Source organism: Camelus dromedarius, chromosome X (genome assembly GCF_036321535.1).
Source record: "Camelus dromedarius isolate mCamDro1 chromosome X, mCamDro1.pat, whole genome shotgun sequence".
Lineage (NCBI taxonomy): Eukaryota > Metazoa > Chordata > Mammalia > Artiodactyla > Camelidae > Camelus > Camelus dromedarius.
In genome coordinates, this window is record NC_087472.1 from 55,840,853 (window position 1) to 55,855,401 (window position 14,549).

At 37.1% G+C, this 14,549-nt stretch overlaps 2 long non-coding RNA genes across 2 annotated transcripts in view; one reads left to right on the plus strand and one right to left on the minus strand.

Annotated features, from left to right (window-relative positions):
• The first annotated feature begins 12 nt into the window (after positions 1 to 12).
• Positions 13 to 14,507, plus strand: LOC135320218 (uncharacterized). Its single transcript, XR_010379465.1, has 3 exons — positions 13 to 135; positions 1,372 to 1,547; positions 13,576 to 14,507. It is a non-coding gene; the product is annotated as an uncharacterized LOC135320218 (long non-coding RNA).
• Positions 10,461 to 14,549, minus strand: part of LOC116150892 (uncharacterized) — a 35,290-nt gene continuing 31,201 nt past the window's right edge. Inside the window, exon 4 of the long non-coding RNA XR_010379467.1 lies at positions 10,461 to 10,817. This is a non-coding gene — a long non-coding RNA (uncharacterized LOC116150892). The remainder of the gene's footprint in view (positions 10,818 to 14,549) is intronic.

The following is a 14,549-nucleotide window of genomic DNA, read 5'->3' on the forward strand; positions in this document are numbered from 1 at the left end:
GACGCCATCCAAAGGCGCCTGAGCGTTGTTATTGCTCCGAGGCGCTGTCTGTCTGCAAGGGCACTGGTGGGACGTGCGGCTTCCATTTGTCACGTCCGGCACGCAGAGAGCCGCTGGGTACCTTCGAGACTAGAGGTGGGAGCGAGGGGTGGGGCCGCCGAGCCCGCAGGTCGGGGCGGGGGACGGGAGGGAGCGGGGTGGCGGGGTGGCGGGGTGGCGCCGTGGGGCAAATTGGGGGCGAATGTGGGGCGAATCAGGAACCCGAGGCCACCCCCGGGTCCCTGCCGCCGCGCCCAGAGCAGCTGCAGCGCCGCGCAAACCCGCAGTGGCCTGGGGAAAAGCGCCACCCCGCACCCAATGGAATTCCCGGCAGCCCTATCAGGATAGGTGCAAATTGCACCCTCTTTTGGAAACGTCTGTTTTCCTGGTTCCCCAAAATGGAATTCTACGTAAGACTGCTAAGTGGCTTTTAAGAATTGAGACCTCTAAGAAGCTGGAAAGGCTCTGGTTCCCCCTTCTCTCCTCACCTTTTTTGTAATAAAAAATACAATGTAATTGGTTACGACACAATGCTGGTTACGACACACAGCTGGTTACGACACAATGCTAATGACAGATACATAGAGCATTTTTCATATATTAATTAATGCTTACAAAACTCATCATCATTTTACAGATGAAGTAACTGATGCACAAAGAGGATTAGTGACTTGCTTAGGGTTTCAGATCTTGTTAAGTGGCGATTCAAACCTAGGCAATCAAGATGTAGTAGAGTCCATATACTTAACTATACACATGCCATTGCTCAGAGCTAGGCAATCGACGTCCAGCATGCTTGGCTAGAATGAAGTAATTTGAGTCACAAACATAAAAATGTCCCACATGGCACTCCAGTCCAGATAAGATACAGGAAGTATTAATTCATAGTGTATTGGTATTGAGACACAAATGTGTCTGATAATGAGATACAAGTTCAAAGTTATAAGATAAACATTAGTCTCTTTCAATCCTGTCAGGGTATATTTGGGAAATCTCCATGGACTTACTTCCAGCTGAGTCTGCATTTGAGGCCCAGGTAGACCTTCTTGGCTCCTCCATGATCAGTTCTGCATATATTTAGCTCTTATTTCACTACATCTGGGTTATTGTGGTAGTGGGAAGCAATTCCTTCTGGATAAGATAGAATAGCAATGCGTCAGCAAGGAAAGCAAAACAAGCATACAATCTGACAGCCTAAATTTAACACTACTTCCCAATTATTGAGCACTTACTGTTTGCCAGACACTGTGCTAAGGGCTGAACATACATGACTCATTTCCTCCTCACTATAGTTTTGTGAAGTAGGTAACTATTATAATCTCTATTTTACAGATGAGAACATTGAAGCTCAAATAGATCAGGAAGCTTTATCCACTACAGATCTGAAGCAGCATCAGAGATGCAAAGATCTTAAATGGGAAAGAGCCTGAGTCAATGCAAAAAGTCCAGTGTTGGCTGGAAAATTGAGTGGAAGGAAGAGAGGTCTAAAATTACACTGATGAGGCAAGGTAAGGACAGACTAGATCCTTGGGCTTATAACCATGACAAAGATGTGATTTTTATCCGAAGAGCAATGAGAAGCCATTTGTTGCAGTCATTGTTGCCTTGTATACAAAATATATAAAGAACTCTCAAAACTCGATGGTAAGAAAGCAAACTCAATTTTTTTTAAATGGGCAAAGGACTTAGACACTTCCCTAAAGAGCATATACAGGTGACAAACACATGATAAAATGTTCGGCATCGTTTGCCATTAGGGAAATGCAAATTTAAACCACAATGAGATGCAACTTTATACCTATTAAGATGACTAAAATAAATATAAAAATAATAAAACCAAGTGTTGACAAAGATGCAGGGCCACTAGAATTCTCCTGAATTGCCAGTAGAAATGCAAAAATGATACAGCCAGTCTGGAAAACAGCTTGGCAGTTTCTTATAAAATTAAACCTATACTTACCATATGACCCAACAATCTCACTTCTAGGTATTCACCCTCGAGAAATGAAGATTTATTTTCATACAAAAACCTGTACACACATGTTTATAGCAGCTCTATTCATAATTGCTAAAAATTGGAAACAACCCAGAAGTCCTTGAATGGATAAGAAAACTGAAATATGTTCATACAATGAAATACTGCTCAGCAATACAAAGGGATGAACTATTGATACAAGCAACCACTTGCATTGACCTCAAGGGTATCACGCTGAATGAAAAAAGGCACACTTAAGAGTTATTTAAAAAAAGAATTACATAGTGTGTAAGATTCCAAATGTAGGACATTCTGGAAAAGGCAAAACTAGAGAGATGGAGATCAGATCATTGGTTGCCAAGGACTAGGAGCCCGGGGAATATGTAACTACAAACGAGATACCAAGGAAGATTTTTTTTTTACTGGAGTATATATGTCAGTTTACAATGTTGTATCAATTTCTCGTGTATAGGAAGGTTTTTGTGGCAATCGAACTATTCTGTATCCTGAATGTGGAAAGGGTTACATGAATCTATACATGTGTTAAAACTCATAGCACTGTCCCCCAAATAAAGTACGTGAAAAAAAGAAAAAGCTCTAAGGCTGGTATTGCATGACTCAAACAGAACGTCTGCCAGCTGAATTCAGCCCATGAGCCATGAGGATTTAACCTCTGCCCTTTATGTAGGGCCTATATTAAAATACAGCACCTCAAAATAATCTCTGGTGTTAGAAGTTAGGATAGTGGCTTCCTTTGGGGAGGAGGAGTGGGTAGTGAGTGACAATCCATAGAAAGGCTTCTAGGGTGCTGATAATGTTCTATTCCTTAATCTGGGTGGGTTAGGGTAACCAATCATCTAGTTTATCCAGAACAGAGGGATTTCCCAGGATGCAAGTCTTTCAGTGCTAAAACCAGGACACTCCTAGGGAAACTGGACAGTTGGTCACTCTAGCAGTTATATGGGTGTGTTCACTTTGTGAAAATTCACTGAGGTGTGTATTTGTGATTCAGGCACTTTTCTGTATATGAGTTATAATATACTGTGCCTTGAACTGGGCACAGCTGAGGTCTAGTTAGCATAGGCTATGCTAAAACTGTTATTTATAGTAACCTAGACTTCTATTAACTCAGCTTAAGATTGCATTATCATTTTTCTCAGTCATGCGATAGAGGTAAACCTGTGGCAAATTAAACCCCTCAGATATTTTTCACATGAGCTGCTGTTTAGACATAGCAACTCTTTCATTCATTTATACAATAATTTTTAAACTTTAGAGACAGGATTTTAGATTTTTTTCCCTATTAAAGTTCATCCTGCTCTTGCTTTTATTCCATTTTACTGAAATGTATCTTTGGCTTTGGGGATTTAATGTCTTAACCTGGACCCCCATGATCTTTTGCATGCTATTAAAAGATATGAAATAGTTCTCATCCACCAAACTCTATCACCTTCACCCACCCTTAACATTATAGATCAATACCACCACTTTTGCTGAGTAGCCCTCTCTTGTTGACCTACCTGCCAGTACAATTTCGAACCCTTGGAGTACTTTTGTTGTTATAAACTCAACTAAATTTTGTTCATAGTACTTGGGAAATATATGTACTGATTAAGGAGATTTTGTAGTTAACCAAGTGTAGTGGCGATGTGGCATGTCACGCAAGATTCCGCCCCACCTGCCGTCCCCCCAGAACTGAGGCACTCATTCCTAGCTGCTAGGAATATTGCTTACTGACAGCTCACAACTGAGTCTTTCCTCAGAAATTTTCTGTGTTGAAGGGAGCTGCCTTGCCTAAAGTCATGCCCCCTTCTCAGGAGCATTCCACGTGCAGTGATTGCTCAATGAAGGCCTAGTTTCTTTGCCTTGTCCCAGGACATTTCTGAAGAAACATCTCAGGTTCAGATTGTCTGTGACATTGGTTGAGGCCTCTATTGCAGCTTCTCCCTCCCTACCCAGTCCTGATTTCCTCACTCCTTTACAGGTGTTGTTCCCCAAGGCAACCCCAGTAATCCACCTACAGACAAATCTCAAACTCAGAGTTTGTTTCCCAGGGAACCTTGGGAAGAATTCTAAGGTGGCTCCCATGATCTTCACCCTCTGGTATTCACGTCTTTGTATAATCTCTCCCCTTGAATGAGTGGGGCCTGTGACTTGCTTCTAACCAATGGAATATGGTGAAGCTGATGGGATGTCACTCCTATGATGAAATTACAATGTAGATATAAGACTCCCTCTTGCTAGTGTGCACTAGAAAGACTCCCTTGCTGTCTTTGAAGGAAACTGCCATGTTATGAAAGGGACTATGGAGAGGGTCCCATGGCAAAGAACTATGAGTGGTCTCTAGGACCTGAGAGAGGACCTTGGTAAAAAGCCAGCAAAAGACAAGAACTTCAGTCTCAAAATTGTAAGGAGATTAAGTCTGTGCATCTGCATCACTTCTGAGCAAAGTGGATCTTTCCTTAGTTGAACCTCTGATGAGACTGTCACCCTGGCTAATACCTAGATTGTAGCCTGGTGAACTTTGAGCAGATTACCCAGCCAAAATGTGCCCAGATTCCTGACTTACAGAGACTGTGATAATTAATGAGTGTTGCTTTAAGCTGTTAAATTTGTTACACAGCAATAGAAAACTAATATACCAACCTATAACACCAAGAGCTACTACATACACTTGTAGAAAGAGTCAAGGAAGGTTAGAGACTGAGAAAGCCTTCATGGTGTACATTTGATTTTGAAATTATGTAACAGTACTTAGAGATATCTCAACTTGTAGGGAAAATCTTTTGATGGGGATTCTATTTTTAATTAGGTAAATTGATATTCTGCTCCATAATAGAATGAAATTGAGACATCCTAAAATTTTTCAGTATGTAAGTTTGTCAAGACAGTCAAAGGAATTAAAAATAGAGATAACTTATTGGACAAGTTTTATCTCAAATAACATTAGTCAAGGAGAGGTACTCTGAATGGAGGCAAAAAGACAGAAGCTGTGAATATATTTGAGCTGAAATGTATGTACATTTCTAAAAAAAAGATTAGTATTGAGAATGTCTTCCATTTAGTAAAATTTCTTTCTTCTGTGGAGATTATTTTCTCAATTAAAAACATTGTGATCTATAGAGAAGAATCAATTGAAAATGTCTACAATTTCAAATGTATCAACCATAAAATGCAACTGTGAAACAGATTACAGGCAATTTTATGAAAAAATTTAAAACATTAAGACCATATTGAAAAAAATACATTTTCAGAAAAATACTGGTAATATGGTGTTAGAAATAGGTGTGGCTAAAAACTGATTAAAGTAATGTTCAGGTAATCAACGTAATATGTGTTTTTTGCATTGATGTGCAGTGATATATGTTGTTTTTATCTTCAGGAAGGATTTTATTTTTGAGATTAGTTTTTAATAGAACTGTTTTATACTCTGCCAATATAATAAAGCTATTTGTCAACAGTAGGTAAATATTTCATATATACTGAATTACTTTAGTGCCTCTTTTCACTCTCTAAAGTTTCCCATTTTAGGGAATATGGTCTCCCTAAGGCTTTAGGATCTTTCCTTTTTGGTTTTGTCCCTATCCTTTCGCTTTGCAGTATCTATAACCCAGATCTCATTTCATATGCAAACTTCATCTTCTGCAAATGTAAAAGAATCACTTATTTGGGCCATTTAAGCTAGCCATTCTTTATCACATTCAGGTGCGATACAAAGGAAGGGGATGTAGAAAGTTCAGAATAAACAGGTTCTTATTTCTGTTCTCTGGGAGGCCTCTTTTTGCCAGTTAATTAACAAGCCCCAAGGGTTGCCTCAGTAAAAGATTGATATCGCCAAGGACATGTGAGTAAAGCAATGAGAAAAGAATGAGCAAAAACAAAAAACAAAAAAACCCACATATGAGAACACATACAGGGGGGTGGAAGAGAGAGAGAGGAGCTCTAACAAACAGTAAATATGATTCTAAGGGGGGAAAAAAACACCAAAATTAACTTGCAAAGGTAGGGAGGTAAAGCCTATATGAACCATAGACATCTTTGTACTAGTTCCCTGGAGGGAAGAATTTATGCCATTCTTTAGGTTACTATGCCCCTATACCTTCAACATAGGAGTCCTTAGCCATCAGGCCACTACTGTAGGAGAAACCATTTCCCCCTGTTTACTAATAGAACTCCTAAGTTTTAGCCAGGCAGATGGCTATCCAGCAAGAGACTACATTTCCTGGTCTCCCTTGCAGCTTGGAGTGGCCAGCTGATGAAGTTCTGGTAATGGATGTGAGCCGTTTCCACATTGTAACCCTAAAAAGGAAAGTTCATGCTCTCCTCTTGCCCTTTTCCACCTCCTGTTGGCTAGGGGTTGGCAAAAGCTGGAGCAGCCACCTTGGACTCAGACATGGCAGAGCTTCCTTACCAGCCCTGTACCACTTACCTCTATACTGTTAACATAAAATAGAAACCAACTTCTGTCTTGTTAAACTACTTGTGTATGATGTTAGGTCTCCTTGTTATGGTACCTGCATCTCCCTAATAAACCATGCTGAGCTAAACTTGGAAAATTAAAAAAAGGACACACTGAGTCACTGGAACATGAGTAGACAGACCAATGGGACAAAAGAGAAAGTCCACCATAGAACCATATATATGTAAAAAATTAGCACAAAATCAAATCAGTTGATTTGCGGTAAGGACAGACTTTATTTTTTAAATGAGTGGCATTGAGACAACCAGGTAGCTATACTATAGAAAAAGGTAAAGTTCAGTCTCTTCCTCACACCATATAGCAGGTTAAGCTCTAGGTGGAACAAGGATCTAATGAGTTTACCCTTTGAGCCAACAGTTACATTTCTGCAAATTTATTCACAATAAGACATACCTGTACTTTATGGATAATGTATGTACATTTTCTCATTGTTTATAATAGCAAAAGACAGGAAAAAACTGAAGTGTCTATCAATAGGGGGTTAGATTTTTAAAGCTATAGCATATAATTGAATGCTATACTATATGAAATTATAAGAAAAAATAAGGAAGCTCTGTAAGTACTGATATATCTTAAGGATGTACTTAGGTGAGGAAAGCAAGATGCAGAATAGTGTATAGTAATATGCCACCTTTTGGGTAAGAAACACTGAAATGATATATAAGAAACTAGTAAAATGGTTACTTATGAGGGTGGAAAGAATAGGGTAGATGGGGACAGAAATGGGTATGGGAGTTCTAAATGTAAGCTTTATTATTATTTTTATTTTTGAACTATGTGAATGTATTACCTATTCTAGACAAACAAATAAATAAAATAAATTTAAAATTAAAAATCAGGGTCAGGGAAACAAGATCATCCATCAGCTACATCAGGAAAGCTCAAGATTTTCCTTTACTCAGAAGCCAAAGCCATCACTCAGTCCTGCTACCTATATACTCAGTGAATACCAGCATGCCACCAGTGAACCTATGGAAAAGAAAATCAATTAAACTGGTGTGTCTTTGTGCTGCAAATTGGCTGAAGAATCCAGACACCATGAAACCACAGTAGAACTCACAGAGAGGGTGATGTGTTCAGCATTCTCTATGGCAGAGACTTCTTCCTGTCCCTCTTCTGGTAATCACATATGGTTTCATGAGCAGTCACGTTAAGCCAAATAAGAAAATGGCAGAGAAGATCATCAACAATGAGATCTCAGCAAGCAACGAATTTTCACTGAGTCATTTAGCCACTTGGTCATATACAAAGTCAGCTGTATGAATAGAGAGAATCGATAAGGATCTTCAAATGGCTTCAGGGTGGGCTAAGGGGCCACCCTGCTCAGATTTACACCATGTATTGAACCTTCCAAGTACTTAATCACAACCATTTAAGGCAGTGCTTGGATAAAAGTCTGGAAAGCCTTGGCTAAACAGGGAGTTGGAGAGTTATGATATTAAGCAATTACCACCCAGTAACACCTTATTATGAATTAGCCAGTCATGTAGGGTTCTGAAAAAATGAGAAAAAGAAATTATTATTTCCACTCTGAAAAGAAACCTAAAAGGAATAGCGCAATGAACACTAACAGAAGATAACAGGCTTGGGTGAGCCACAATAATAGGGGTTGCGGGGAGGAGATGAAACATGAGTGCTTGGGAAATGTTAGGCTAGACAGGGAAATGGAGGGACCACAACAAAAATCCAATCTAGTTTCATGTAGCTTTCCACACAGAAGTCTGAGCCCCATTAAGATTTACTAGATTATATAGTAGATGAAACACCACATGATACAAAAATATAATGCAAATGAAAGGAGCTATAAAATTTTATCAAACAGGTGAATCTAATGCACAATAGGTTTTGAGAATTGCAGTTTTATGGTATCTACTCACCATGGCAGTGATATTTCTCACTGCAAATAATTAAATTTGGTTTTGGAGAACTATACAAGAGGTCAATCCTAGGACATGCATAAGGCCCCAGTGACCTTAGGGCACCCAAATAGCTCATGATCAAAGACTGGAATTAAAGCAAATGAAAAAAGATGGCAAAAAAATTTTTAAGAAAAGTTTGAAGCAAGGCAAGTTTGAGCAGACATTGGCATAGACATAAGGTGAAGCAACAAATCCACAACTTCCAGCAAATTGTACTGTTACAGTTATAAACTGAAGGATAATGTTCACATATGCATAGCACTAAAATGATGATTGGTCATACAGTGAACCATCAACCACATTTTTCTCTCTATTAGCCATGTTATCATTAAGCATAAAGGACAATATGTTATATATACAGAGATAATTTAGCTACTTTCACCAATGAAGGTGAACAGTGTCATAGATAATTCAAGCTATCAAATCAAAAGTAATACCAGTTTGGCTGGTATTTGAATATATTTTAAAATGTGCTCGGCTTTAACAAAACCAAATATATATCAAAGTTCAGGTGGTAACAGACAACAAATTACATGCATTACAAAAGATTATTTGCTTTATAGCAAATATGGTCAAAGTATGGTTGTTTACAATAATTTAACTTATAGGCAGTACTTTAAATCTCTTGTTAAATTTGTTTTAATTATTTGGGGGACAAGGGAGAGTAGTGACTGAAAAGAACACAAGGGAGCTTTGAGGTGCTAACAGTGTTCTCTTTGCTGATTAACTGCTCATCACTTGTGTGTGTTCAGTTTATGAAATTTCATTAGGCTTATGCATTTTTCTGTTTGCATACTTCAGTCAAAAGGTTCAAAAATGGATGGGGAAAAGTATGACAGGAAAACAAACAAAATACACAATGAGAAATAAACAATGCTAGAGCATTATATCTAAAAACATACTGTCTCTCATTTTCATGTAAGGTTGAACAGAACCATACAACCCTGACCACTCACCAATCTATAGATAACTATCAATTATACGTGGAAGAAGATTTAGATGTGGATGTAAACAGTTGAACAAGTGTGAATTAAATTTTTGTGATTACTTTACAAAAAAATAATAATGCTTTTTGGCTATATACATTCTCTAAGATTTTCTGAAAAGAAATCATATTGTCTGCAAACAAGGACAGTTTGTTTTGTCTCTTCTTTTGTAATATTTATACATTTTTCTTTCCTTCTCATTGACTGGGACCCCCAGGAAAGTGTTGACAAGAAATAGTGCCATTGAACATCTTGCTTTTGTTTCTGACTTTATCAATACTTTCACCTGTGACATCAAATATCTTCAAATTTTTGACCATGTCTTGCAGTAAAAAAAAAAGTTTTTACAATCCAGTATATGCACACACAAAGCAAATTTTCAAGATGCAGTGCTTACCTGCTTACCCTTTCACTATGCAACACACTAACATTTTTATCCTAGTTTATATTTTCATGCTGAGTGCATTAAAGACATTTAGCGACAACTGAGAAAATTTGAATATAACTGGATTTTAGGTGATATTAAGGAACTATTGTTAATTCTTTGTTAGGTGTAATAATGATATTATGGTTATGTAGGGAAATATCCTTATAAACACTGAAGTTTTTTAAGGCATGACATGATAACCTACTTTAAAATACCTCAAATATTCTTCTTAAATAAAAAATATATTATTTGTATCATTAAAAAATGAAAAGTAACTATGTTTTAAGATATATATGTATATAAAAGAAACAGAAAAATAGAAAAAATACTTCAAATAGATGGTTAACAAATGTTAACCATTGTTAAATCCAGGTGATAGACACACTTACTGCATGACTTTTTTAAAAGCTGGCAATATCAAGCTCTGGTGAGGATACAGAGCCATTGAAACTCATATATTGCTGGCAGGAGTACCAAATGGCACAGCCACTATGGAAAACACCTTGGCCGTTTCTCACAAAGTTAAGTATACACTTACCATATGACCCAACACTCTTACTCCTAGGCATATACTCAAGATAAATGAGAACATACATCCACATAAAGACTTGCACAAGAATGTTCATAGCAGCTTTATTCATAAAAGCCAAAAAGTGGAAAGAACCTAAATGTCTGTGAACTGACTAGTGAATTTTAAAAAGTAGGTTACAATGGAATAATACTCAGCAGTAGAAAGGAATAGACCATTCTTAAAAGCAAAAGCCTGGGTGACCCACTAATGCATTACATTAAGTCATTAAGAAGCCACACTAAAAATGCTATATACTATGTGATTCCCAGGGCGAGGAGTAGGATGAGACAAGGTTGGTGCTCAGGGTTGTGCAGCTGCAGGGTCAGACCTGAGAGTGGGTGGCTCCTTACATTTTGCTCCATAGGCACATCACTTGCTTCACGTTAGTCCTGGCCCTGATGATTCCATTTGTATGACATTCTGGAAAAGGGGAAAAAATGGAATCAAATGCAGATGAATGCTTTCCAGGAGTTGGGGTGGGGAAAGGGTTGGCTACAGAGGAGTAGAATGAGGGAGGTTTTTCTTCGGAATGGTAATAGAATGTCACCTGATTGTGGAGGTGGTTATATAACTATATGTATTTATCTAAACTCATGTAGTAATACACCAAAAGGAGTGAATTTTAGTCCATGTAAATTTTAAAAAGTGAATAGAAACCAAGAAAAAAAAAACAGGTGATGATAATTCATGATACTATTTTCACTACTTTTCTTTGTCACATATTTTTTATAATAAAGAGTAAAACATCAAAATGCCAGTTGCTTCCAAGCATATTGACTTCCCAACCCACTTGTTTTAAAGATGCTGTGCTAAATTATGCATTTCTATAATGTTTGAATATTTTACAATAAACATCTATTACTTTGTAATCAGAAAAAATAAAGAGAAAAAGGCAAAAACATTTTCACAGAGATGTTCATCACAGCCCTATTTATAACAGAGAAATCAAATGCTCAAAATTAGAGAGGTTAAACAAATTATGGTACAGCCATGTGATGAAATCTTATACTGATGAAAATTATTTTTATATAACATTTGCATAACACAGGGAAATGCTTCTAATACAAAATTAAATGTAAAAAGAAGCATACATGATTGTATGGTTTCAACTATGTTAAATTTTTTGCATAGGAAAAGAATGGAAGGAAATAAAATGTTAGATGTCATTTCTGGATATTTCTGTTAGCAATTATTTTTTTAATTTTGTTTATTTTCCAAATTTTATACAATGAGCAAAATTTTTTCATCATAGACAATTCATAAGGCAAAATAGTATTGTCGGAAAAGATCAAACTGTAGGTAATATTTGCAAGTGAGGGGATTTCATAAATTATGTTTCTGCTAGTCCATATACCAAGTCAGTTCTTTCTAGATTAGAGATTAAAATCATGCCCTCTGTTCAGTAAATAAAAGCACACTTAAAGTTCAGAAAACTTTAAATTTTAACAAGACTTGCATGTGACATGAAGGAGCCAAGCTGGCACAGATAATTTTCCATATCAGGAGCTCTTATTGAATTGGAGACAATTAGTGAGACTTAATATGGTATGGTACAAACATCATGCTAAATGTTTTACATGTTGCATTAGTTTGCTAGGGCGGCCAAAAGAAAATATCACAGTCTGGGTGGCTTAAGCAACACAACTTATTGTCTGACAGTTCTGGAGGCTAGAAGTTTCAGATCAAGGTTTCTTCTGAGGCCTCTCCTTGGCTTGTAAACCACTGTCTTCTCACTGTGTCCTCCCATGGTCTTTCTGCACAGGCTTTCTGAGGTACTGAGAGTTAGGGCTTCAATGTATGAATTACGGAGGGACACATTTTAGCCCGTACCACAAATGTTATCTGATTTATCCATCCAAATTATGAGGTATATTCATTCCCCATTGTACAAATGCAAAAGTGCTTGGGAAGAAGTCTAAATATAAACTCATTCTATTAATTTAAAAAATTCAAACTATTCACAAAAAGCTATGTTTTTAAAGTTTCACTTTTATTTCAAATATAAAGAGATGGAAACAACTAAAGCAGTATGGATTTTTATTTGAGAGGGAGATGATTGGACTCTTTCAATTTGTCAGCTAAAGCAAATACTATTTTATTCCTGTGCAGTCTTTGCTCTCACTCTGACCCTCTGCATGGTGGGGATTTCTGCTTCCTCCAGTACTTCTCTTCATGTTGCTGAAAGCACAAGTCACTGGAGAACTAACTTGAAAGAAGCATTCCAGCTGTATCCAAGCCATCATAGAATTCTCTTCCACCTTCATCTGAAAGAGGCTTGAGAGATTCATTCTGTTCCATTTTGGCCCAACTCCAGACTCTGAACAAGCATCACATAAATTTTTCTATAGCAATAGAAAGTCAGCAGAAACTAATATAGGACAGCTTCCCTCAACCAGTGGTTCAGGATCAATCCTTTTGTAATTTAAACCCATTCGTTTACTTTCAAATCAGGTAGCAATTGGATTTATAGAATATATTTAAGAAAAATGCAACTGTATTATGAAAATTAAAATGATTACCCATAAGTAAGCAGTTAAGTTAATCATTTGGTTGAGGCAGCACCAAGAAAACAAACAAAAACAAGGAAGTGTTGTTTACATTTGGTGTGGCACTCATTGAAGGAGGGCCAAGTGGACAGAACTTGTTCACTTAAGCAACTAAGAGGTTCATCAGCCGATTGCCAACCATACTAGTTGTGTGGGGCATCCCTCAGGCATCTACTTCTCAGCAAACGAGCCTTAAAGTTCAATCTGAAAACATTTATGTTTATGTTGAGAACAAACAGGCATTAGTCTCCATTCAGACTTGTGACCATGCTCCAACCTGGGGTAAAATTTAATGACAGCCTTACTCTACCTTTCCCTGGTTATTCAAATTAGGAATCATCTTAGAAGGCGTCCTCCCTTGACCCAGGGCTTTCCTATCATACCCCTTTCCTTTATTTTCAAGTACTTCTGAAATTCTCACTTTTCCACCATCTCTAACCCTCCTTAAACTCCCACCCCCTTCCTCATTTTTTCCTCACACTCCCATCAGTCATAGGCCTACTGTAGCCTGCTTATAAAAATGTTAATGTTGCAGTTATTTATTTCATATATTTGTCCTTGTTTAATGTCTGGAAGTGCTTGGTTAACTCAATCACTATTGCTTATTCTGATGTATTTCCACCTTTACCTAGGTATAAAATCTGCTGAAATTGAAGGGAGACAGTCTGCCTAAGCTGCAAGAGAACACTGCACACCACAGTCAACAAGAAATGCCTGTGGAGGGCACTGGACATGGGAGTTGCACCTAGAGCTCCACAGAGCTGACTTTTTTCATTTCAATAAATACATAAATTTATAGTGTCATTTATGAGGCTTGCATAGCTTGCCATTTTATATACATATCATAATTTATTTTATCATTGTCCTATTGGTAAATGTTATTTTGGTTTCCCAGTTTCCACTGTTACATATAATGCTTCAGGAAATGGTTTTGGTTATCTTGAAGAATTTGTCCAGTAATTTCCTTACTATTAATTTCTGGCAGTCCAAAATTCTATGTCAAAGAGTATGGGCATTAAAAAATATTTAATGGAAAATACATACATACATAGGTTGATCAAAATTCAGATCATACAAAAGGATATACAGTGAAAAATAAGCCTCCTTCTTACTCCATGCCTTCCAAGTCCCTCCTTTTTTTTCACATAAATGATAGCATAATATATACATGGTTGACTTTTCTTCATTCAAAATATCTTGGAAAGATTCCCATGTCTTATTTTTCTTTTATTTTCTATGCTAAAAATGAATAATGAACCTTGAAGATGTTATGCTAAGAGAAATAAACCAGAAACAAAAGGGCAAATATTATGATTCTATTTACATGAAGTACCTAGGGTAGTCAAATTCATAGGATAGGAATTAAAACAGTGGTTACTATGGACTGGGAAGAGGGGGAATGGGAATTCGCTCTTTAATAAGTACAGAGTTAGTTTGGGATAACGAGAAAGTTTTGAAGATAGGTAGTGGTGATAGTCACACAATAATGTGAATGTACTTAATACCACTGAATTGTACACTTAAAATGGTTTAAATAGTACACTTTATGTTATGTATATTTTAGCACAATAAAATAAAATAAAAAGAACTATTAGCATGCCTCCTT